Genomic DNA, 24,593 nt, shown 5'->3' with positions numbered 1-24,593 from the left:
CATGGGTAATTTCCTCCTTTAACATGCATGCAGGAAAGCATGCAACCCCCATTAACCTCAGTGGAAGTTAATCCCTCCCTTGAGGTCAATGAAGTTCCTTCAGGGATGAATTTACCCCTGAGATGGAAATACTTCAGAGAAATCACAGAATGTTTAGTCTTTTCTCCTTTTTTTTAAATGAAAGGCAAATGAGATAGACTCCCCTGAGGACATGTTAGGGAGCTGTATGCTTTCACATTACAAATGTGGTTTCACATGAATTTAAAGATAAAAGAAACAATCACAAAATAAGTATTAACAAGGAAGCTCATTTGAGTTTTATCCTTACAAAAAAACCTGCATGCAAGAAATTGGGGAGCCTATAAAAGAGTGTGTGGTGCTACTTTCCATAAAGAATCCATACTTTTCTGTATGGCTTATGTGGTTAAGAGTTGAACTGCTAGTCCTTCTCTGTTTTGTCTAACTATAATGGTTCACTAAAAGAGGAACACTTTCTGTATTCTGCTTTACTTCTTTAGGTAAAGAAACTGAATGCTCAGGAGTTTATTAGTTACCTCATGAAGACACTAAACATAAATGATGGGTTGCATTTAACATGGTAAGTCATCAGTTGTGCATGGTTGGTTAATTTTACATATGATTAGTGCCAAGTCTGTTGAGGCATGCTTGCATGTTACTGACTACTTTTATGTCAGCGCTAACTATTAGGAGCCTATGAAATAACATGCAAATGTTTTCTGGGCTGTTAAATAACATGTCAGAAGCCATACTCTGAAAAGGAGTCCAAAAGAGAAATGCATTGGACAGTGACAAAAACTAAACTTGTTTCAATTTAAGTTACATGTGCATCGAATTTTTAAATGTTGATATGATTGTTTATGAAACAATGCCTCACTTTTATGTATGGAATGGATACAACCCAGACTAGCAGCCTACTTTAATGTCATGATCTTACTAAAAGTGTCACTTGAAAGGCTTGATTGACCAAAGCCATGATGGACAATGGAGGTCATTGTTTATATCTAACTCCTTTTATACACAGTATTAAATGTATTACATCATGCTTGCAAATGTGCAATGGCTCTGCTTATCTGCAGCAAGTGTTTCTCCTTGGATCCAAGGAGATTTTCCTAACAGATGCTGGAGGAGGGCCAGTAATATTCAATCTAGCTCTCCTTTTCACAGTATAACCTTACCCCTTGAGACTTCCTGGCTTTTTGCCATGAGAGACAGTTGCAGGAGCTCCAACATCCAAAGGCTGCAGTAAAAGTTATAGCAACGGGGGTCACTGTTGCTGTTTGATTCATGGGTTTTGGACTACTGAAGAGTCAGTATAGAATTCAATGGGGAGCTTCCCAACTATCCCTAGCCTAGGCATCCCAATGGAAACAAGAAAAGCTCTGTGCTTCAGGGAAGCCTTTACTCTGTATGGGCACTAAATCATACGCAACAGAAATCTTCACTTGTTGGTCATAATGCATTTTGTATGCTGGGTTTCACTCGCTCATTTTGCAGAAACTTTAGCAAGCCAATATTGATATTTTGCCAGATGAATCCTGCAAAACTTGTGCTGAAATATCCAGAGGAACCAGACAGCTTGACAGATGTGGGATGAGTGGATTTCCTTGTACTATAAGCAGCTCATTTTCAAAATGAAGTGTTATAAAGGCGAACTTTTGTCTTATTGCAGCTTCTATTGAAAGTATTCAAACTGTTCAAAAAAAGGCTTGATTCAGGTTCTGAGCATGGATAATCATGAACTCTGGATGTTTTCAGAAATGCAAATAAGAACAGGACCTAGGAGCAGGAAATTTGCTTATCTTGGAGTTGCCAAAAATTTCATACTGCTGAAATTCAGTGGAAATATAATCTTTTTTTTAAAAATGAAACAATCCTCCTCTTCCACCTCCTGTCACCATCATCCTTCCATAAGGCCTTAACACACATATTTCATGTAACCACCCAAATGTTTAAGAATTGAAAGAAAGGTGCTACAAATTTTAAGAGCAACTTCTCTGAAATCTTTTTTACAGCATCATCTCTCCAGCTTGGAAACTGGAAGTTAGAAAGAAAATCTCCATGTGGGAAAATATCACTTGTCTTTTCCTAATACCATTGAACTGATTTTTTTAAAAAATTGAATTTGTTACAATAAAAAACTGAAATTGAAACAAAGATAATAAGGAATTAGGGAAGGGAAAAGAAAGGGGAAGATGGTGCATACTAAGAGAGAAGAAAACAAAAGCAGTGACGTTTAACTTTTTTCGGAGCAGTAAAATACTAAATACAGTTACAACCTCAATTTTTTACTTTACATATTTAGTATGTACTAGCCATTTCCATAGCAACAGTCTAATCTAATAATCAAATGCCAAAATCAAAGTTTCATTTTTTTTATCTCTAGAATAAAGTCCTGAAGCAGTGCCCAAACTGCAACCCAAAACCCACTTATGTATCATCGGATGCCGGATGGGCATGGCCCATTGGGTGGGTGTGGCCCATTGGGTGGGTATGGCTGTGGTGGAAATGGCAGACTGAGTGGGACTAAAAAGTTCAATCAATTCCAACTTTGCAAGATCTTTTTTTTCCCCGTGAGATGAAATTGATTCATTGATTGAACCTTTTTTTGGGGGCACATGGCAACGGAGGCCTAAAGTGAAAAGGTTTTATAAAACCCAGCTGAAGGCCTAGGACTGTGGCGACGGCGCACCGTGCCCACAGAGAGGGCTCTGTGTGCCACCTGTGGCACGCGTGCCATAGGTTCACCACGACGGCAATAGATTGTACTTGTATGGTCCGTTCCCTGACATTTCCAAAGACAGTACAGTAAGTAGAAAAGTCTGTCCAAGAGCTATCTCTGGCCAAATAGTGGGTTAGAGAAACACAGTCTAGCTGAATACAGAGAGCTGCTGACAGAAGCTACAATTCCGTGTTCGAAAGTAGATATTAAAATGTTTGACACTGTTCATCCTTAATTAGATAACATTCTAACTGACTGGTAATTTTTGTTTGAACTATTCAGATGTAGCAATAGGTAGATCTGGAAACAAAGATGACCACACTGGCTAGGAATTCTGGGAGTTCCCCCCTCCAATACAGTTGCAGGGCACTGTGTAACAGAAGCCTAACCTGGATAATCTTTTCTAGCCAGCTCCACAATACACAATGCAACGCGAACCAATAGTCTGATTTAGTAGCATAAAGCAAATGCTTAAATTCTGAGATTAAAAGGCACAATCCAGTCAGACTTCTCCTTTTTGAGCCATTGGATTCATTTGGAATTTTAAAAGCATATTATGGTCACTCATAGAAAGGCCCAGCACAGTATCAGAAAATGTACAGTATATAGCACTGGGTTTAGCCAACCCAGTATTTAATTTGTTTACAAAAACCTGAGGGAAATAACCTGGTAGAGGCACAGGCTATATCTGAGGCTGGTGCCCTATTTTGCTTGTCCCCCCACTTTTTTTTTTAAAAAAAATATTAAATGTATTTAAAAAAAGATGGGAACTTGGTGAGTACTAACATCCCGTTGGATGCACTGAAACCCCCAAGAACCATGTTGAAAACTCAAGGCATGGCGGCTATAGCCTATTACTTTTGAAAATTAACAGGAACATGTGTGCACATTGGGTTATTATTTTCCTCCAGGACAACATGCAATAACATCCTGTAATTTTCAGTAGTTAATCAGTCAGCTTCTATTGTGTCTACCAACTGAGGAAAGAAGATGGGTTTTGTTCTGTAATGAAGGCTACTCACCCATTATACACTGTGATATAACTTTTTGGGAACAAAGTTTTATCTTCTGAATGCTGCTATCTCAGCACATTGTCAAGAGGCTTGGTAGGTAGCAAACTGACATAGGTCATGACATTGCTGAAAGTGATTGTATTTGGGCAATACAGACCTAAATGGCCATTTAGGAGCTAACTCTCTCCAGCAGAAGCTCAAGCTTTTGTTTCCAACTGAAAGCTCCCCTTTCTCCTCTTAAGAATAAAACAAGAAGTTGGTAATAAAAAGGACTTTCTCAAAAATGGAAAGGAGTCTCGTAACTCCTTTTTGCATTAACAATCTCGCTCATCTGATGAAGTGAGCACTGGTGGAGGAGAGTGGCGTTAGTCTATGATAACAAAAATAAAACAAAAACAATAAGATAAAAATCAAAATAAGATTTGTTGGTTTGAAAAGGTGCCACCAGATGCCTTCTGAGTGAGCCCACTGTGCTTCATGAAAGTTTATGTTTTTTAATAATATGCGTCAGTCTGCAAAGAAGACTACCAAAGTACTCCTGATTTTTGGCTCCCATAAACAAACCTGGCTCTTCTACAATGTCAAGAATGGAAAAGAGTTACAAAGACATGAGTGACAGGGATTGTCTGTCAGGAGGCAGCTGGTGTTAGGAGCATTTGCGTCTGCAAACAGAAACAATTGTCTTGTGTATTTGAGGAGTTGCTTATTCATTAGCCCTGTTTTCACTGGGTTAATGAACTTCCTGGGCTGGATTCTGTTTCTTATTTAAACAGTGGGAATTGTGCAAGTTAGTTTAAAAGGCGTAGATGTGCTTAGTGCATGCAAGAGGACTGTATTGTAAAGCCTGACGTGACTCAAGCCTGTTTATAAAAAACAAAATTAGATATGTGCCAAGACTTTTATTTTGCCTAAACTGAACCATGGAGAAAAGATGTTTAGAACCAGCTGTAGGCATATGGTGAGGGGTGTTTGTTGCTAGCATTGTGGAATTGGAAGGGATTATAAGGATCACCTACTTTGTAATGTGCGGGAAATGTGATTAAATTATCCCAAAGAGGTGGCTGTCTAGCCTCTAGTTAAAAAACTTTCTACTGTTGTACAGATCCTATCATCTTCCCAGTTTTCCTCCCCAATCTGACTTCTTCATCTATAAAAAAAGTTTTGTACTTGTTGTCTTGTATCTACAGGTTTATTTTTCAAATTTATATAACCGCCATCTCACTAACTCTGGTTGGTGCAGAAGCATGACATAAAATAACAACGTAAAGAGCCACAGGTATAAAATGTAAACATCTAAATAAATATCATAAAAACCAAAAATACCAACCCTAGGCAATGAGAGGAATAAAAATGGTCATCACAACGACAGAGCCATCTCAGCAAGTCTACCAGGACTCTGGGAGTCCCAGGCCTGATCATATAACCAGGTCTTGAGGGCCTTGCAGAAAATCAAAAGGCATGGAGTTAATCGAATTTGAGGGGAAGGATGTTCCATAAAGTACTCTCAGGTACTCTTTGGGAGAGCTCCACCTGGAGTACATCACAGTAGTACAATCTGGAGGTGACGAAGTCATTAATGACTGCAAGCAGGACCTACCAATCCAGAAAGGAGTGCAACTGGTACACAAGATGAAGCTGTGCAAAAGCACTCCTAGCCACAACTGCTATCTGCTCATTGAGCAGGAACTAGGAGTCTAAGAGGACCCTGAGATTGCGTACCATTCAGCACTAAAAATGGCATAGTCCTGGAACCAGTGGGCCCTATCAGTTGTGTCAGGATTCACTTGAAGCCTATTGTTCCTTGTTCAGACTCTCACAGCCTCAAAACACTGAGATGTTCACAGCATCATTTCACTTGCCAGGGGTTGAGATGGATGATTATATGGTGGTACTTTACCCCCTGGTGATGGATGAGCTCACTCAGCAGTCTCATATAGATCTTAAAAAGGAGTGGAGAAAGCACTGATTTCCACAGGATTCAGTGCTTTCTCCACTCCTTTTTAAGATCTGGGTGAGCTCATCCCAAAAAGTAGGGGCCAAGGGTGGAATCTTTCCTCCCCAATAATCATGGAATGGAATTGATGAAAGAAGTGGCATACCAGCACACTGCCCACCCTCAGGCTTTTGACCTGATCCAGAAGGATACCATAATTTATTGGGGCAGTAAAGCAAATGTTTCACAGTGTTGCATGGATAGGGAAAAGGACAGAATAAAAGAAACCAATTCTGTTTCCCACTAGGTTGAGGTACTTTCTGCCTGGTCTGGTCAGGTTTATGAGAAGTAGTTGTTGTTTTCCCCCCTAGGTTGAATACCTTTCTGCTCAGCTCTGGTGGGATCTAGCAGAGCATGTGTAGAAAGGTGAAACAGCAGCAACATAACCCCACAAGGCCCTTGATAGTGCCAGCCCAGAAGCAGCAATGATTATTCTTTTTAGGTGGAGAGCTTAGCAGGAGGATGGGTAAACGTTTGCTGCAGGAACCCTTACTTGTGTAAGTAAACATTTTCTATTTGCTCAAATTTTTATATTTGTTCAATCAGCAACTCAGTTAATTTCCATTGTTTCCTTTGCACTTGATTTATGGATGGTGGTTGGAGTCAATATTTTTGTCCTATCTGCTCTGCAAAATTCTCTGTCATGAATTCCTTTTAGACCAGATGTAGCCAGATCCAACATTTCAATATGTAAAACGCATAGATGTTTCTTAGATGTTAAGACTTTAGTTTAATTTCTTCATGTATTTCTGTGCCATCTATATAGCCAAATGCAGTGATTTGTGGGGTTTTTTCCCTTTTATGCTTATGATTCAAAGTCTGGATTGTGTCTGTATGATTTGTTTTGCTCTCATATCACATGGAATAGATATACCATTTAAAATAGCTTTCCTCAGTTTGATGTTCTCTGGATGATGCGCTGGTCTCCTGAAATTCCCAGTCTGGTCAGTGGATTCAAAGAGATATAGTCTGACATATCTGGAGGGCCTCAAGTTGAAGAAGGCTGCTTTAGAGAAACAGTGTATGTTACGATTCAGTTCTGTCTCTAAATAAAAGGCAGTTGCTATAGTACAGAACTACACATCATCACCCTTCTATGATCTGAATTCATTTATTGAAACTTTATCAATCCTGATGATGATGGGGACCTAAGAATAAAAAGGTAGTGATTAAAGTGGATTATATTAAGTGTTTGATAATCCATGGATTACACAAGTAGTGAAATATCACCTGTTTGGAGATGCTAATGATTTAAAATACTCTTTACAATGTTAAACAGATAAGACCAAGTTTTGAACTGTAGTTTGGAAGGCCATCTTCAGAAATACTTTGGAGAAAAGACTAGACTCATACAAAATCCCACTGGGTTTAATGTAAGCATAATAGGGCATTGATATGAGCTTAAAAAAAAGCTTTGTCTCTTTTTCCTGCTGAGTCATTGACCTGTGGAATGACTGTCAGAAGGCCAGGTCAGACCTTTAATAAGGGTCAAGCCAGGTCAGAAACCAAAAGGTCAGGAATCGTGAGAGAGATCATAGTCAATGCTCAAGAGCTATGCCAGGTCAAGAGGCAGGAGAACAGGGGTGTATGTGGGAATTCAAAGGGATTAGTCAAAGCTCAGGTCAGAAGTCCATTCTGAGGTAGGAGAGAATGCAGTCAAGAGGCATACAAGTCAGACACAGTGAAAGACACTTGGATTAAGGCCAGGAACCAGACAGGTACAAGGAACATATAGTAATGCACAAGCCATTTTCACAAGAGTTTATTTTATTTGTTTATTAGATTTTTATCCCACCTTTATTATTTTCATAAATAAGTCAAGGCAATGAACATACCCAGTGTTCCTTCCTTTTTCTATTTTCCCCACAACAACAAGTTGGGCTGAGAGAGAATGACTGACCCAAAGTCACCCAGCTGGCCTTCATGCCTAAACTGGGACTAGAACTCACAGGCTCCTGGTTTCTAGGCCAACACCTTAACCTCTGCATCAAACTTGCATTTTCCCTCTGGTGGTAATTTAAATCTGAGGAAAAAGAGGAAGGAGTCTTATTAAATTTTCTTGGATGTTGATGTATAGCACCAGAATAACAGAGTTGGAAGGGACCAGGGAGGTCTTCTAATTCAACTCCCTGCTTTGGCAGGAAAACCATGGTTGCCCATTTCTCTGAAATGAGTGAATTTGTCTGAACCAAATGAATACAACTGTCAATGAATACAAAACAATAAAATAATAAAAACAAAATAGGCATGTTTGAGGCTAGTTAGACATGTATAGTTGAGATTCTTAATGAACAAAGGAAAAATAGGTGTAAGTTCAGTTTTGGCAAGCATCAGGGATCATTCTGAGTCCATACAGAAAAGATGGGTCCCTATTAAACCACTGTAAAATGGAACCAGTGGCAAACCATGGCAGAGCAGTTTTGCAAGTGGACTGAAGGAAAATCCAATTGGAGTTGGGCTATCTGGTTTAAGTTGAAATCTTCAGACAAGACAAGATGAAAATATTTAAATGTGCAAATGCAAATGCAAATAGGCACAATCTATACACTACTAACACTCTTGTTGTCATGACCTTTAACTGTGAAATAAACCTGTATAGCAAAAAGGGAGAACCCTCCCCACTCTTTCCAAATGCATATGGATTCGTGATACCTATGGTTCTCCTCATTGATTAAGCCAGGATTTCCTTGCTCTAATATTGCCACTGAAGTTTTATCCTATGGCAGTGTCCTGGGATTTCCCGCAGTGTGCCTATTCAGAGACTTATCCAATCCCCTTCCAGAGGTTGATTGGGAGCTTCATAATTTTTCTATTATGGCTCCTTCTAGGACTACTGTGGTAGTCCAATCCAATTTGGGGCACTTCCAAGCCATTTTTGTGTGTGTGTCATTTTAAGATTAGCTCTTGACCTGGTTGGTCTCATGATATTGTGGGCTTTTTTTAGCTTACTGAATTTGCTTCTAATTGTTCTTTGAAATGGTTGCAAAACTGTCATTTTCTTTCAAATTGTTATGACTCTATAAACCCTTATGGGCGGACCACTTTCAGGTTGTTGGAAGCTCTTCCTTCACCCTATTGGCAGTTCCTATGCTCAAGCCAGATGTTACTCTCTTTCTCTCTTCCATTTCTTGGAGATACAGCATCCTGTTTCTGGAGCGTCTGTTTTGTTGTAGACACTGCTTAGAACATATCTCCATCCTTTTTAATCCAGCTGCAATCACATTCACTCTACTGGGAAAACTGTGTGGCTGTAAAATTGCAGGCATGCTAGTATTTCAGAGAGTCCCAAGTTACAAATGATATGAATGCAGCAGAGGCATGGAAGCAAGGGTGTTCAGGAAGGCTTTGGTGGATTTCAGATCATCACTTTTGATGAGTGTGTGTATTTATTCAACTATCTCTTGCATAGCATCCATCATAGCAGTCTTTCAGATGATGTTATTTGCAAATCACCACTAAATACACATGAATATATGAAGTATATGGATGGGGAGAACTAGCTATTTCTTTTCTTTTGTATGTGTGTGTGTATGTGTGGGATGGTTTTTTTTAAAATAATCCATGTAATGAACCATGATGGTACAGTGGTTAGAATGCAGTATTGCAGGCTAACTCTGCCCACTGCCAGGAGTTTGATCCTGGTCAGCTCAAGGTTGATTAAGCCTTCCATCCTTCTAAAGTCTGTAAAATGAGGACCAGATTGTTGGAGCAATAAGCTGACTTTGTAAGCGACTCAGAGAGTGTTGTAAAGCACTGTGGAGTGGTATATAAGTCTAAGTGCTATTGCTATTGCTACTGCTAAATAGTAGCTCAGGAGAAACCTACTATTCAAAAATCATTGAATTCTCTGTTGGTGAGGTGGAGAGAAAGAGACTGAATACAATTTTGCTCATAGCGTTTTCTGAATGTTCTCTGGGCTTCAAGATTGGCAGAACTGAAGACAATAGCACTGTAGGATCATTGGTCACATGGAGTGCCATTGATCTGGGCATCAGGAGTGAGATTTGGCAAAATATGCTGAATCCTTCTATAATCTAGCATAGCACAAATCCAGAATGGTTATAACATTTTTTCCCCCCAGCAGAATGTCAGAAAATTTTGACTGAAAAATATTTGTGGAAAGATATGAAGTTATCTTAAAGAATGATGATTTGTCCTCTTGAATGAGGTGAAGATAACGGTTTAGGGTAAGGCAAGAGTATAACAAATTAACTTATTTTTTCCATAAAATAAGTTATTACAGAGCTGAATAACATGACTTTTTAAAACACACAATAGCTCAGAGTAAGCGTCTGTATGGTAAAACCCTGCCCTGCCACAAGATATCTTCAGTTCCACTTTGAAGTTGGAGTAACCAATGATTACCTGATCACAAAGGTTTCTCTGAGTTGAAGATGAAGCAATACATCTAACATTCACGTTCTTCTTCTTTTTTCTTCTTAGTGTTTTATATTCACTTGATGTTGAATTTAGATTGATCTGCTCTGTCTTGGAAAAATGAAAATCTGTTACAAATTAGTCTGTGCTGCCTGGTATTCAACTAAATCCAGTATGTATCCCTACTTTGTGGCAAGCTAAATCAATCAGCTTGACTATGACTGAATATTTAAAATGGAGGAAGAACACTGCTTGTAATCAGAAACTTTCATGCAATGTCCTATTTGCTTTCATGATAACCAAATAATTTATACCTTGACAGGCTTAGGACTGTAATAGACATGGATAGAATTGGAAAACTTGCATTCTATTCTGTAGTATAAAAACATACTACAATGGTACACTTTACAGAGAATACACTGCAGCCGTGTGATCCCTTGTTAATTATATGGAATTCCATTTATTTATTTTTATTGATTCAAGTAATTTATGATTACCCAACTCTCCGTTGTAACTCTGGGTGGCTAACCTTAATTACAAACAAATGAAATCTCTAAGACCAATCACAACTATTCTCTTAAATGGGCTCATTAGGGAACAGATTTCCACACCTTAGCAAAGGCCAGCAGGTTCAGGGCCACCCATGCTTATCGTTCCATTATATTTTAATAACATCCTTAAGATATTCATTATAATTGCAGACTCATTTTGTTGCATTGCTTATTATTTAGCCTTTGGCACAAATTGTTATTCATTTTTGATGGAAATGATGTGCATCTTTTCAGCGGTACAGAGCAGAAAATAAGAAAAAGGATATAACTTTGTTAAATAACATATATTGTTTTTGCCTCTGGCTATTATTAATAATTTTAGGAAATATTTTTAAGTGCTTATGTGATCTCTAACTCTTTGAACAATTTAGTCAGTAGCAATATGACAACATTAATATTGAATATGTTTTATAGGGGTGGATTTAATTGTTAATTTAAAATTTCATTATCTTTAGTTAATAGGCTAAGAAAATTCCTTTAAAGAAAGGAATTATTATTAGTTGTATAAACAGTTAATTTGTAAAATAGTAATAATAATCTATCTCAGATAAATAAAATCTATAGCCCAAGGAATTAAAAAGCAGACACCATCCCACCAACATATTCAAGGAGTCAGAGCATTGTGAGTTGTAGCACTGCAAGTGACAAATTTTCCACTGAAAGATGCAGCCAACTGCCAAGCAAAGAACAGGCTTCTCAGTGCGATTCATTTATTGGTTGCATTTGGCTGATCCCATGATATCAGTTACTCCAATCAACGCAATGAAGAATTTTGTTTATGCCAGCCTTTGGCTCTGACAAGTTGTACTAGAGAGTCCATAAGGCTCAAAGACTTCTTCAAGTTGACCTTGATTCCCAATGACTTGAGCAGTCCTAAGTCTTTATCATTTGGTGGCCATATACGTCTAATTAATTGTTATTAGAACAAATTCTTTCTATCATCAATCCCATAATCAAGGCTCTATATTCTCTTATTTATTCAACCAATGTGTGGAATCTACTGTATATTAAGGGAAGTTTTATTGGAAGAAGATGAGTGTGGTTTTAAAACTGGAGGAAAAAATATCAATAAACTGCACTATGCTGATTTGGTGGCCATATACGTCTAATTAATTGTTATTAGAACAAATTCTTTCTATCATCAATCCCATAATTAAGGCTCTATATTCTCTTATTTATTCAACCAATGTGTGGAATCTACTGTATATTAAGGGAAGTTTTATTGGAAGAAGATGAGTGTGGTTTTAAAACTGGAGGAAAAAATATCAATAAACTGCACTATGCTGATGATGCTCTGATAGTTGAAAAACACAGAGGATCTGCAAGTTCTACTAATAAAACTTAAGAAGCACAGTGAAAAAAATGGGATTAACATTAAATATAAAGAAGTCCAAACTAATGGCAACAACTAGAACAACCAACCTTATCATTGACAATAAAGATATCAAGTGGTATATAGCTTTTGTGTTTTGGAATCATCTATCAACAGTAAAGGAAAAAGCACTCAAGAAATATGCTGCAGACTGGCAGTTGTGAAAGCTTCAGAAAAGATGCCGGGATGTGTCTATACTCACAAAGATAAGAATACTCCAAGCAAATATGTTTCTGAATGTGGAAGCAAACATAAAATCTATCTGTTTACTCAGAATAAAAGGATCTCTGTTTTCTGACAACTGCACCCAGAGCTACACATAATAGTTTGGATGGGTGGGATGACTCAACTCACAATTATTAAATTCAGATTAATTCTGTGGATGTCCACACCAGTTGACATTTTATTTTTCCTATCAGTTTACATTCCTAAGGTCTCCAATCCAGAGGTAGAATTGATAGGCATTGCAATCCAACACATATATAGCATCATTTGACACTAGGCTACTTCATAATATGAACAAATCAAGTTGGTTTCTCCTTCTTCCAGTCATTGTGGACATTGGACGAGAATATAAAACGCAGAGGGTACTTTATTTGGGGGTACTTTCACAAGATAGTGATATTTGCACAGTAATGAGATAACCACAAATCCACCCAGTTCCAACTTAGAAGGTGGAATTCAGCCAGATTTTCTAGAATAGCCTGAATTTAATGGCACTTATCCATTGTAAGGGGTCTGCAAATTGATGCCTAAATCTGTTATTTTATAACTGCAGTTCCTTCCAGCTGAGAAAGACACTCAGTATGTGCAAACAAGCTATCTGGCTGACAGAGTCTGGCACCAAGGGAACCCTCAGGGTTGGCTTGTTTCCACTGACTATGAAGAGATCAGACATATGAAATAGAGGGTCAGGCTGTCTGAAGGTGGGAGCTGCCAAAAATGCAAGTCACGTGGATTTGGCTACGAGAAAAGTATAGAGGCCTTTGGAAGATAATTGGGTGCTTTGTGTGTCTGAAGCTTATGTATGAAAGTAGCTGTATATAAATCACAGACTGATTTAATATACCATGTCTGTGCAGAATTGATCTATTCTGGTTTGGTTACTTTTGGTACATGTGATACATGTCTTCATTTTAAGACATAGAATTCTTCTATTTTGAGGATTTGCTTGCCTAATAAAGCTTTAGTTTTCCCAAAGAAAATGATGTATGCATACATGTGTGAAAAACTTCATTTCCTCAGTTAAATTGGAAAATTGGGATGGAGGGTGAATCATTGCTGTAAAGGCCAATAACATTCAGAATGATTTAGTCACAGGAAAAAAATAATTGAATTTGTGGCATGAACAGGTGAGAACTAAAGCAAAGCTAAGGTCAAGCAGAGTTTTTCTGATGAATTTGAATTTTTCTCAAGCTGGTCCCTTTAGATTTGTGGGAATTGGTTCCTTTGACAATGGAAATTATGGTACCCAGAATTCAATATTTCTAATGGGTGCTTAAGCCAAGGCAAAATCAAAATTTGAAAATTATAGTGTAATTTTCTGAAGCTTGTGGTGTTAATCTAAATAAAATCTTTTAAAATAAGTTTTGAAGACTACACTGGATTACTTTTAAAAATAAATCTGCAGCAAAAAATGTCTTCTTTGTGGGAGTACAGAAGTTGGCACATTAAATAATATGCATGTAATAGTCTGCACAACTTTATTCACACAGAATTTATTAGCTTGGTAACTTTGAGGACAATGCAATTTTCCCATAGGAGTGTGTGGACTTGACACAAGGATTATAAGGGTTTTCTTTTTTCAACTGTATTGTTGTCAGCCTTACAAAGTAGACCACATTAAGACACTGCATAGGATAAAACTTGCTTTGTTAGAATGGCTGTAGTAACAGCATCTTGCAAATCTAAGTGTGCTCTTCCCCTTTTTTACTTTCATATGAGTTAGGGGGCATCTGTCTTAGGCATTTTCATACATTTCTATCTTCTCACATTAATCTGTTTGTTGTTTTGGTAATGGATCTTTCCTCTTTCTGTCAAGGTCATCTTCTCTACTCTCTACAGATGTAGAGGGCACAGGGAAGGCCTTGGAGGACAGGAGGAAGAACCACTACCAAGGCAATGAGATGAAAAGCACAGCTTGAGCCCAGTCCAAGAAACTAATTTGAGTAAATTTATCAATTTAAATACCTCCCGCTTCGCAAATGAGGGAGTGGGGAAGCACATTCACACTTGCAAATTCTGTAATTATAGCTGTTCAAAAATAACCCCCAAAACTTCTAGATCTATAATAATTGGTTTCTTAGCCTGATCTATCCTAAAGAGATGACAACAATTGTACAGGGTTATAAATGAGGAAGAAGGACTGTTAATTGATTTTAAATAAAAAATATTGGTAACTGAAAATATGCTATAATCTACTTTAAACGATTCAGGAGAACTAAAGAAGCAAACCATAAGCCTGACTAAGGCGTGTGAGTTGTTGTCTACAGTTAAAAGTCTCAGAAATGCAAAAGAACATCCTGAAGCTTATTGTCATAACACATTTGGTGGACATCAGTTTAGGGAAAACTGACCAATGTGAACAAAATAGAATTTGCAATATTTCTTGCATGTCGATAAGAGAAAATATTGTAAAATTGTAACCCAGCTTTACCACAAGAAATGTTTGTATTTCTTTCTTTCTGTCATTCCCTCTTTCAATTCTATAGCAAGAGAAAAATGTGATCACATAACTTGGTTTATGACCATAACAAGAACTAAATACCTCTGATCCCAAAGAGACGGGTGAACGGTAAAACTTGCTCAATTACATTAGTCGTATTACATGTAATGCCCATCTGGCAATCTGTTATCATAGTATATTGTTTCTAAATCACTTTATTTTAATGACTGAAACATGAACAGTGCCATATATTAAATTTAATTTGAATTGTCACATGAAACAGCTGCTTGACACTAGCATATCAGTTTCTGAAATATGAATGATTATTCCTAATCTCTGTCTTGCTTTGTAACTTGTTACAGGATCATAAATGAATTCAGCTGTGCATTTTATGACATTTTTGTATTGAACAATTTGTATTCTGAATGACTAGAGGTTTGAATTCTTTGTGTGAAAGCTGAGAGCTTGGCCAAATACACAAACTTTTATTAAACTCTATGTGTTTACTAGTACATGGACCAATTGTGAGTGTTCTATTACTTCACAAAATATTGTGAAATTTTTACTTCTCATGTCTCCTTCTTACATTTAACAACTGGGGAATTCAACAATTCTTTGATAAATGAAAAACTACTGTAACTGGGGTTAAAAATAACAACAAAACACAAAGCATCAAAAAAGCCCAAATCCATAAAATTACATAGAAAAAAGCTTTGGAAGTAAAATACAAAGTAGTCCAATCATATTTAAGAACCAAATTCCACTGCTATAGGGACAAACATGTAATTTCCTTCCAACATCAGTTTGAACAACCATGGTTTTTTCAAATCTTCTAAATGCTAAAAAAAGAAGAGTTTGTTCAGATGTCCAAGGGAATGCATCATGGCATCACCATCACCATCACCATCTTCATTGTCATGTTATATGTTCCTGAAACATAGCCTTCCATATTGTAATATTAAGATTATTAAGATATTTAGGAACCAGTTTTGCTTTAAACCAGTTGCAATGCTTGTATACAATGCTTATTTAGGCCTCTGTTCTTATTTGAATGGATACCGTTCTAATTGTGGGTGATGTAGAAGTATGGTGTGGGTGTTTCCCCGCATATGTTAGTGTTTTATATTATGTTGTGTATGGTTTTATATCTTTTTATTTTGGAAACTTGGGATCTGCGCAGAATAATTCTGGAATGGAATGGCATAGAAATTTGACAAACAAGCAGATAAATAAATAACTACATCTTATTTTCTTGGAGTATTTAAGCTAACTCCTGATTTTATATTTTAAAAGTATCAGTAACTGGGAACAGTACCATGAGTCTTTCTAATTTTGGCAACTTTTCAACACATGAAAAAAAATGGTTGGCTTCTGGATACTTTTATTTCTCATTTCTTTGATTAAGAAGGTGACCAAAAAGCACCTTAAAACATAAGATCATGAATAAAAGAATTTAAAAATGTATAAATCTTGTGGGTGATATAAAAACAACCCATATATGTGGGAAATTTGCCATAGGCTTTTATGGCCAATTTTTTTCTCAAGTTATTTTTTTACATTAATTTAAATTCTAAACCACAAAATTAAAAATTTAATATGACAGGGTCATATGCTTCACAAAGCTATAAAATAATAAACATAAGCAAATTATTCCTCTGATAGTTGGGAAGATTGACATATCTTTTTAGCCACAAATAATCTCTAATCCTGGGCAATTAGAAATTAAATAAGTCTTTGGTTATTTAAGATTCATTTTGTTTTACTGTATAAAATGGTTAGACTAAATGAATGACCAGAGAATAGGGCCATTTGGATGAAAGGGAGCAGACACATCTACAAGTATAAAGCATCTCAATTCATGAAATCATAGAAAATCATTCACACAACCAGGTCATATAAAGAATTAGAACCTCTTTTGTAGAACATCTTAAAGTTGGCAAGTTTTAATTTCATTTAGTTTTTTGTTACTTTGCACAAAAGTATGAATCAAGGCAATTTGGTTAGTTTGTGATTCAGAAAACTCAGAGAATAGGTCAATCTGGTAAGTGTACTAGGTGGATCAGCCTTTATGTCATTATTCATTTGATCAAGATGATCCCATCAAATTCTCTCCCATTCTGTCATTCTTAGTTTTCTGAAATAGAACCCTCCATTAAGGGGTCCAGTGGCAGCAACTCAAGGTCTGACAAAGGGCAACTGATAATGTTTCAGTGACCCAAGAAGAAATGGGTAATAGGCAGAAAGGAGCAATTTTTCTGCTTCCTTTTTTCTTGCCAATCATGGGAAGAAAGTGAGAGAGATTTGCAGTTTGGATGTTGCAATTTGTCCAACTGCAAGGCCAACAAGGGCCACACTGAGTTTCTGTTAATCCAGGAAGGTGGGTAGAAATAGCCTTAAGTTTAAACACTAGATAAAACATCAAAGTTGCTAAGGTTAAGAAACACTGCTATAATGCTTTCAATCTTATGAAAGTGAGTACTCATAAGTAGGGTAGAGTTAGGGTAGGGTAGGGTAGGGTAGGGTAGGGTAGGGTAGAATAGAATAGAATAGAATAGAATAGAATAGAATAGAATAGAATAGAATAGAATAGAATAGAATAGAAATGTGATTAGGCACACAAAGAATTTGTCTCCGGTACAGAAGCGCTCAGTGTACATGCAAAGCAACAGAGTAAAAATAATCATAATTTGTTGTTGTTGTTAGCTGCGAAGTCGTGTCCGACCCATCGCGACCCTATGGACAACATTCCTCCAGGCCTTCCTGTCCTGTACCATCTTCTGGAGTCCATTTAAACTCACACCTACTGCTTCAGTAACTCCATCCAGCCACCTCATTCTCTGTCGTCCCCTTCTTCTATTGCCCTCAATCTTTCCCAGCATTAGGCTCTTCTCCAGTGAGTCCTTCCTTCTCATTAGGTGGCCAAAGTATTTGAGTTTTAGCTTCAGGATCTGGCCTTCTAAAGAGCAGTCAGGGTTGATCTCCTCTAGGACTGACCGGTTTGATCGCCTTGCAGTCCAAGGGACTCGCAGGAGTCTTCTCAGGAGTCTTCTCCAGCACCATCATAATAATACCAACAATAGTGGGTAGTAAAGAAGATAAGGACAGTGATAATGCTACAGCTGTACAATATGGGTAACAACATAGTGTAACAACATGACCTAAGAAAATGATTTGAGTAGGGGATGGGCATTGGTGAGACAAGAAGCATTCTTACATATACTAGAACCTAATAAGATGATCTCATAATTTAGTTATATGTATGAACACATTATATGTTGGTACACATTTAGAATGAGATTTAAAAGAGGCAGCAGCCCAATGGGGCAATGAAGGGGTTGTCCTGGATACAGGGGTATCAATTGGGGACTTTAAAACATCAAGATAATAGCCACAAGCTCACAATCAAAGCCCTAATCTCTTTTAACATGCATATGTATCAGATGCTAAAAAGGGGTTAGCACTTGGTTGTAGCTGTCATCTTAATGTTTTTGACCCATCCAGCAGATTCCCTTGGTTAAATATATTTATAAAATATATTTAATGTGTTCCAGAATCCACTTGGGACTAAAAGGACAGAGAGTTCCTATAGATAGATCAAATATAAGGATTTTCCCTCTGCTGAGTTAAAGTGTTTTCTGCTCCTCTTGCTATGTTAGCATGAAGTTTGCTTCCACCAGTCTCAATCCTTATCCTGCCTCTACTGATTCTGTTCTGATTTGCAGAAGTAAAGTTGCTGATTTCTCTGGCTTTGCCATACTTTGTCTTCTGCACATTAATAGCCAGCAGAAAACTAGCCAATAAACTTTGGGAAAGAAGGTGACTATAGCTTTTGTAATCTCTAGGCTCTTTCCTGGGTCCCTCCTCCCTCCTCTGTCACAATCCAATCCTAATTATATATACACACTCACAGTAATTGGAATCAAGAAGGGAGCTGAGTCTAGCACTTTTGGTTCAGATCTTTCTCCTCTCCTTTCTTCACCTAGTTAACAAAGGCTGACTTTCTGAGGTTTCATCTTCAGACTAACTTGGAGATGTCTACAGCAAAGTGAGCCAAGTGATGGCAAGATGACATCATTGTGTAAGCTCTCCTTTATCTGCTGAAGTCATGCTGTTGCTGTAGGTGGGGCTTGTATATATTGCACTGACTCTTTCCTTGCTTGCTAGCAAAAGCAAGCTTGCCCACCCACCTGGCTGGTTTCCTGCTGGCAGGTACAGACTGAAATGGAACTGATTGGTTCTTTGCTGGCAAGGAATACTAAAAGCTGGAATTTATTTATTTATTTAGTCATCTTCTCTTGGATTTTTTTTAAAAAAATCTGCAAATGTCAATGCCTTCACTGGCTATAATACAGGACATCCCTTACAGATACTCACAATGGAAGAATGAATGATGAAGTTAAGAGAACTGGCCAAGATGGCAAAATTAACTTACTTTGATTTAAAAAAAAGACTTTGTCTAACTTTGTTTCTATGTGGAAAGCACTTTTGGACTTTTTGCTTGAATCCAAAAGAAATGCTATGTTAATACTGGGCTTTGATTATTAAAATGATGTAGGATTATAGAAATACTGTGTATCATTTAACTTTAGAAAAGAAACTTAATGTATTTTATATTGATAGTATATTGAAGAAAGTTAGAAGTTACCTTTTTCCCCTTTCCCTTCTTTTTTGTATATGAATATGTAAATTAAATATATAATTATATACGGTAATTTATTATTAGACTTGTTTGCCACCCATCTCACTTAGAGGCAATTCTGAGTGGCTAACACACACACACACACACACACACACACACTTTTGTAGTAATTTAATCAAGCATATTAAAAAGAAAGAAACTGGTAAAGGACACAGATTTAAAGTACGGTACTGCCAGAATTACTGTGAAGTTCTGATAGATTGCTGGCATGGTGCTTGCTCTATCCTGCTATTTGAGTAGACCCCAGAATAGTGGCTTTCTCAGAGGAGACTCTTAAAGGACCAGAGGAGAAAGGACATAGTGACATCAGCCTAGAATGACCAATAAACTCTGCTTTGATTCAGTCTTCCATTGCTCACTTGCCTTCTCCTCCAAATGGTGCAGTGTAACAGATTTTACATAGCTTGCAACTACTGTTGAATGTTTTCAACTTAAGAGAGAAAGTACACATTAAAACTGGTATCTCTGTGGATGAGGACATAAGGCTGTCTAACTCATAAGTTGCGCAGAGATGAAAGCACAAACATTCATTGCAGAAAGATGAAATATCCAGGACATGTGGGAAAGGCTCATAACTTACTCCTGAAAGTTTATTTCATCAAATATCTGTGGAAGTTGCAGATTAGCAGAAATCTGAAAGTCTCCCTTTTTCTCTATATGCCACAAACTCTGACCAGGTACATTTCATTTTGGAAGAGTACATAATGTGGCAAAAAAGAAAATAAAAAAGAAAGGAGGAGGAGGAGATCACATTTGCAGGATATTTTTAGTAGAGAAATTCCATAAGAAAATAAGGATTATAAACTCTTCTAGTGACTTCTACTTTAGATTGAAGTAGCAATAACAACAACTGGGAATAAACTAAATATATGTATGTCATAAGTAGTTAGTCCTGAGCTGGGTGTGTCATTACAGCTCTTCATTCTGGAATGAGGCACTCAAAGGTTGGGTCATGTTGACCCCAACCTTTCATCCTCTTTTGAACAAGAGAAAGAAGAAGGGAAAGGCTAATCAACATGTTCTAGTTAATTTTTTTATTGGACCATTTAAAGTTTATAACTAAAAAGATTGGTTGTTAAATAATGGTCAGTTAGAGCTTCTTTATTACCACTACTTTAATTTTGACAAGAATGCCATTACTCATATTAATATGAAAGATTATGCAATGAAAGATCTTATTATGCTTTAACTTATTTTATGCTACAACCATTCTTTCAGCTACATCTCATTTATGGAGATGAAACTGGCCCAAACTACTGGCACCGTGTAATTAGTTTTCCATTCAAGAAGGGCTTGATTGCATTTTATCAGTTGCTGTCTAGCTGTTTCTCATAGGCCTGATGTTGCAAAGGGGATGTGGCCACAGCAAACTCATGCTTTGCAAAACAGGTCACAGTGTGGTATTCACTGCGTGTAATTAATCAATCATGTATGGAGCAAGAAGAAGAGTGATTTTGGCAAGTCTGTCTAATGTTGAGTAAGAATCAAAGCCTTTGTTTCTTAATTCAGGATTAATTAGATAGTTGCTGAGATAGTATGGAAGAAATGAGAAAAAGGTAGCAGCCCAGCCTGTCTGCCTCTTTCTTATTTGTGTCAGTCATTAGGATAGCAGGTTTTGCTAGATTTGCTAGACTACAACAATACTAAAGGTGGGATAAAGATTTAAGAAGCTAGCACACTGGTCTGAAATACAGGACAATTAATGTTAACACACACACACACACACACACACTTCAGCATAGCTTGTTTAATATTTCACTTAATGTTACATTTGATGCAATATTAATATTACTTTTGAAGACAATAATAAAACTACAGTACATTGTGTTGAGCATGAGAGGAATCAATGCACCTTACTTGCCAAGCTCTTGATCAGTTGCAGATTGTTTAATGTCAGAGAATTCTTTTTTTCCCCCAGGAAGGATATTCAGCAGTTCTCTGAGCCACCGTCTTTCATTGCTAAATCTTGAGGAAATTATCAACAACCAGCATTATCCATCTGCTGTGTACGCATCATCCACTTATTCAAAACTTTTCTGAGCAGTTTATACTTCAGTCAAGTTGATTCTGTAAAGCTTATGCCTCAGTCAAGTTGATTTATTTCAAAGGTGGGACCAGACCTTGTGTCTACGCTGCTACATAGATTTAACATGGTCCTTTCCCCAACTCCACATCATATATTTTTATGTGACTGAAAGGAAAATTGAAGCTATCAGGTTAACTGTATTGAATTCACTAAATTTAATTTAAATTCAGTTCAATCAAATTTAGTCTTTATCTTAGCTTCATCTATTTTGGTGCCCAAACCAAAACCCTGACTTCCTGGTTCAACGAGGCCCTGTATTTAAATGAAACAAAGTACATCCAGGCTATCCTCCATCTTAATTCAGCATTTGCCTGCAATTAACAGATACTTGACTTCATACCTCATGATGGAGCCCAGGAATGAAAAGTATACATTTTTTAAAGTATTCAGGAGACCACATTGACATATCAGGCTATATTACTTAGATCTTGTTTTATGAGTATGCCGAATTCCTTCTTTTCCCTTTTTATGAATAGAGAGTATTATAGGGAAAGTTTAAATCAGGGATCTTCAAACATGGTCCTTTTATGACTTGTGGACTTCAAAACCCAGAATTCCTCAGCCAGTGTGCCTGGCTGAGGAATTCTGGGAGTTGAAGTCCCTACATCATAAAAGGGCCAAGTTTGAAGACCCCTGGTTTAAATCCATGGAGACTCTCACTCTCACTAATAATAATTCAGAATTAACATTTGTATAGAGATACCTACCCTCCTGTAAGAGGAAGGCAGGCTAGTATGCTGTCTCTGTGCCTCCATCTCCCAGAAAGTTATGGCACTGGTCCCTTTATCTATCTGTTATTTCCTGACTGCCCGTTGCTTTCCTGCTGACATTCAAATGTGTCATTGAGAGCCAGATCTAGTGGTTAAGGCTAGAAAGCTAGAAATCAGATTGAATTCTAGCCTCACCTTAGGCATGAAAGCTGATTGCATCCCTTTGGGCCAGTCACTCTCAGCCCATGGTGTTAGCTCAGCCAATAAGCTGATCAGTCAATTCCAAAGCAATGTGGGGAAGGAGGAAGGTTGATTGAAATCACAGCATGAAGGTATAACAAAAGCAAATAATTTTATAACTGTTAACTAGTGCTTTGTGATAATTGTAATTTAAAAACAGTTTGAAGTGGAACTACTAGATTATAAAACAATCTAGGAAACAATAAATGGGACTGGCTAATGAGAGTTGATTTGAAGTCCTCTGCAAATTAGCAGAAAGCACTCTGTTGTACATTTTGGCAAATTCCCTGTTCTATTTTGCCAATGCTACAAGTACTACTACTCATCTCAACTTCCCTATATCGTGTAAGAATATCTAAAATGCAAGTGAAAATTTTCCTCTTCCACCTCTAAAGCCAAATTTCATTTTTCCTTAACTAGAAGTCACCATATTGTTTACTTGTGTAGATGGTAAAAAGGTAAGTACTCTGCAGACTCATTGCAACTCTTGGTATGAATTTAGTAGAATTAGAATTGGACTCTCTTTGGACATTACTGGATATAGTTGTGAAATAGAAGCCCAATGAAACCAATATGCTGAAGATTAAGTGGTGGGAGCAAGTAATTCATTTGCATTCATGTTGACATAACTCTTCTAAAAGGCATTTTTGCATGGAGTATTTTGTAGTTTTCTTCCATTAATCTGGGATTAATGGTATTTAAATCCATATTCTAGTGTTATTATTGTTCTGTTATGCCTTCTCAGACACCATAATACCCTACATACAGTGTGGAAGGAGCTAAACCCAGAAGATAAATAGCTACCTAAATTAACTTTTGGTTTCATAAGAATTGATACTAATGCATGAATACATTAATACACACTAATTAATGCCTGGTGATGGAACCCTGACTGCAATGATTCTGAAACCAACTTTATACTCAGCTGGTAAATTAGCCTTTGAATTAAATAGAAATGTGGCAGTATAGGTTTGGAAGATATTGACATTCCCAAACTTAAAACGTTTTGATCCCTTATTTTTTTATGGTGGTAAAGAATTTTAATTCCTAATGCTTCAGAAAAGTAAAGTCTACGTTGATAGTATTGAGATAAAAGGAAGACTCTGTGGAAGCAAAGTCTGGCAGTGTACCATGGAACAATGGTCACGGATCCTCAAGGACATGGACTAAGAAGGGTGAACATAAGAATGTAAGAACAAAATCAACTTTAGTGTATTATCTTGTTTTTCACAGATGCCTCTGACAAATAGGAGATAGACAATTTGAGCATTGTACTTCGCTGCAACTAGTATTTGGAGACATGCTGCCACCACATCTTCAAGACCAATAGCTTGTGATAGTCCATGAATTTATTGGATTCCCTTTTAAAGCCATGCAAGTTAATGGCCATCACTATGAACTGTAGTAAAGAATTCCAATTGTTAATTATGTGATGTATGTGATGTATAAAGCATTTTACTTTGTTCTAAATCTTTTGTTCTAAATCTTTTTCCATCAACTTAATTGGATGATCGCTGGTCCTATTGTTTGGAGATGAATGTGTTCATGCCATGCATAGTTTTATATAATTATTCTTGTCTCTTATTTGGATTTTTTTTAATAAGCTAGAGTTCCAAGCATTCTAGCTTTTCTTGTAGTATTTGAGTCTCCTGATAATTTTGGTTGCCCTTTCCTGCATCTTTTTCAGTTCTATTTTATCATTTTTTTAGATGTGGTGACTAAAATTATATTCAGACATACCATGGGTATGTGTAGCATAACCATGTTAACAGATTTATTTTCTATCCCTTTTGTAAAGATTCTTGGCATGGAATTTGCCTTTTTCACAGCAGCTATATGCAGGCACAACAACTTCATTGAAGTATCTGCCATGGCTCCAAAATATTTTTCTTGGACAATCTCATCAATTTATAGCAAATGTAATTTTTTTCCTTACTATCTTTTGTGTGTGTGTTTGCCTTTGGGTCAGTGCTGACTCCTGGTGACTGCCTGAACAAGTGCCTGAGGTTTTCTTGACAAGATATTTCAGACGTGCTTTTGTAACTACTGCTTCTTAGGACAGAGAGAGTGATTGGCCTTATGTCAGCTAATTTTGTGCTTACGGCAGGTCTAGAACCCACAGTCTCATTGTTTCTAGCTTGGTACTT

The sequence above is a fragment of the Vipera ursinii genome, assembly GCF_947247035.1.
Source record: "Vipera ursinii genome assembly, chromosome: 2".
In the NCBI taxonomy this organism is placed as follows: Eukaryota; Metazoa; Chordata; class Lepidosauria; order Squamata; family Viperidae; genus Vipera; species Vipera ursinii.
The sequence above is the reverse complement of the archived record's forward strand: the minus strand, read 5'-3'. Positions refer to the sequence as shown.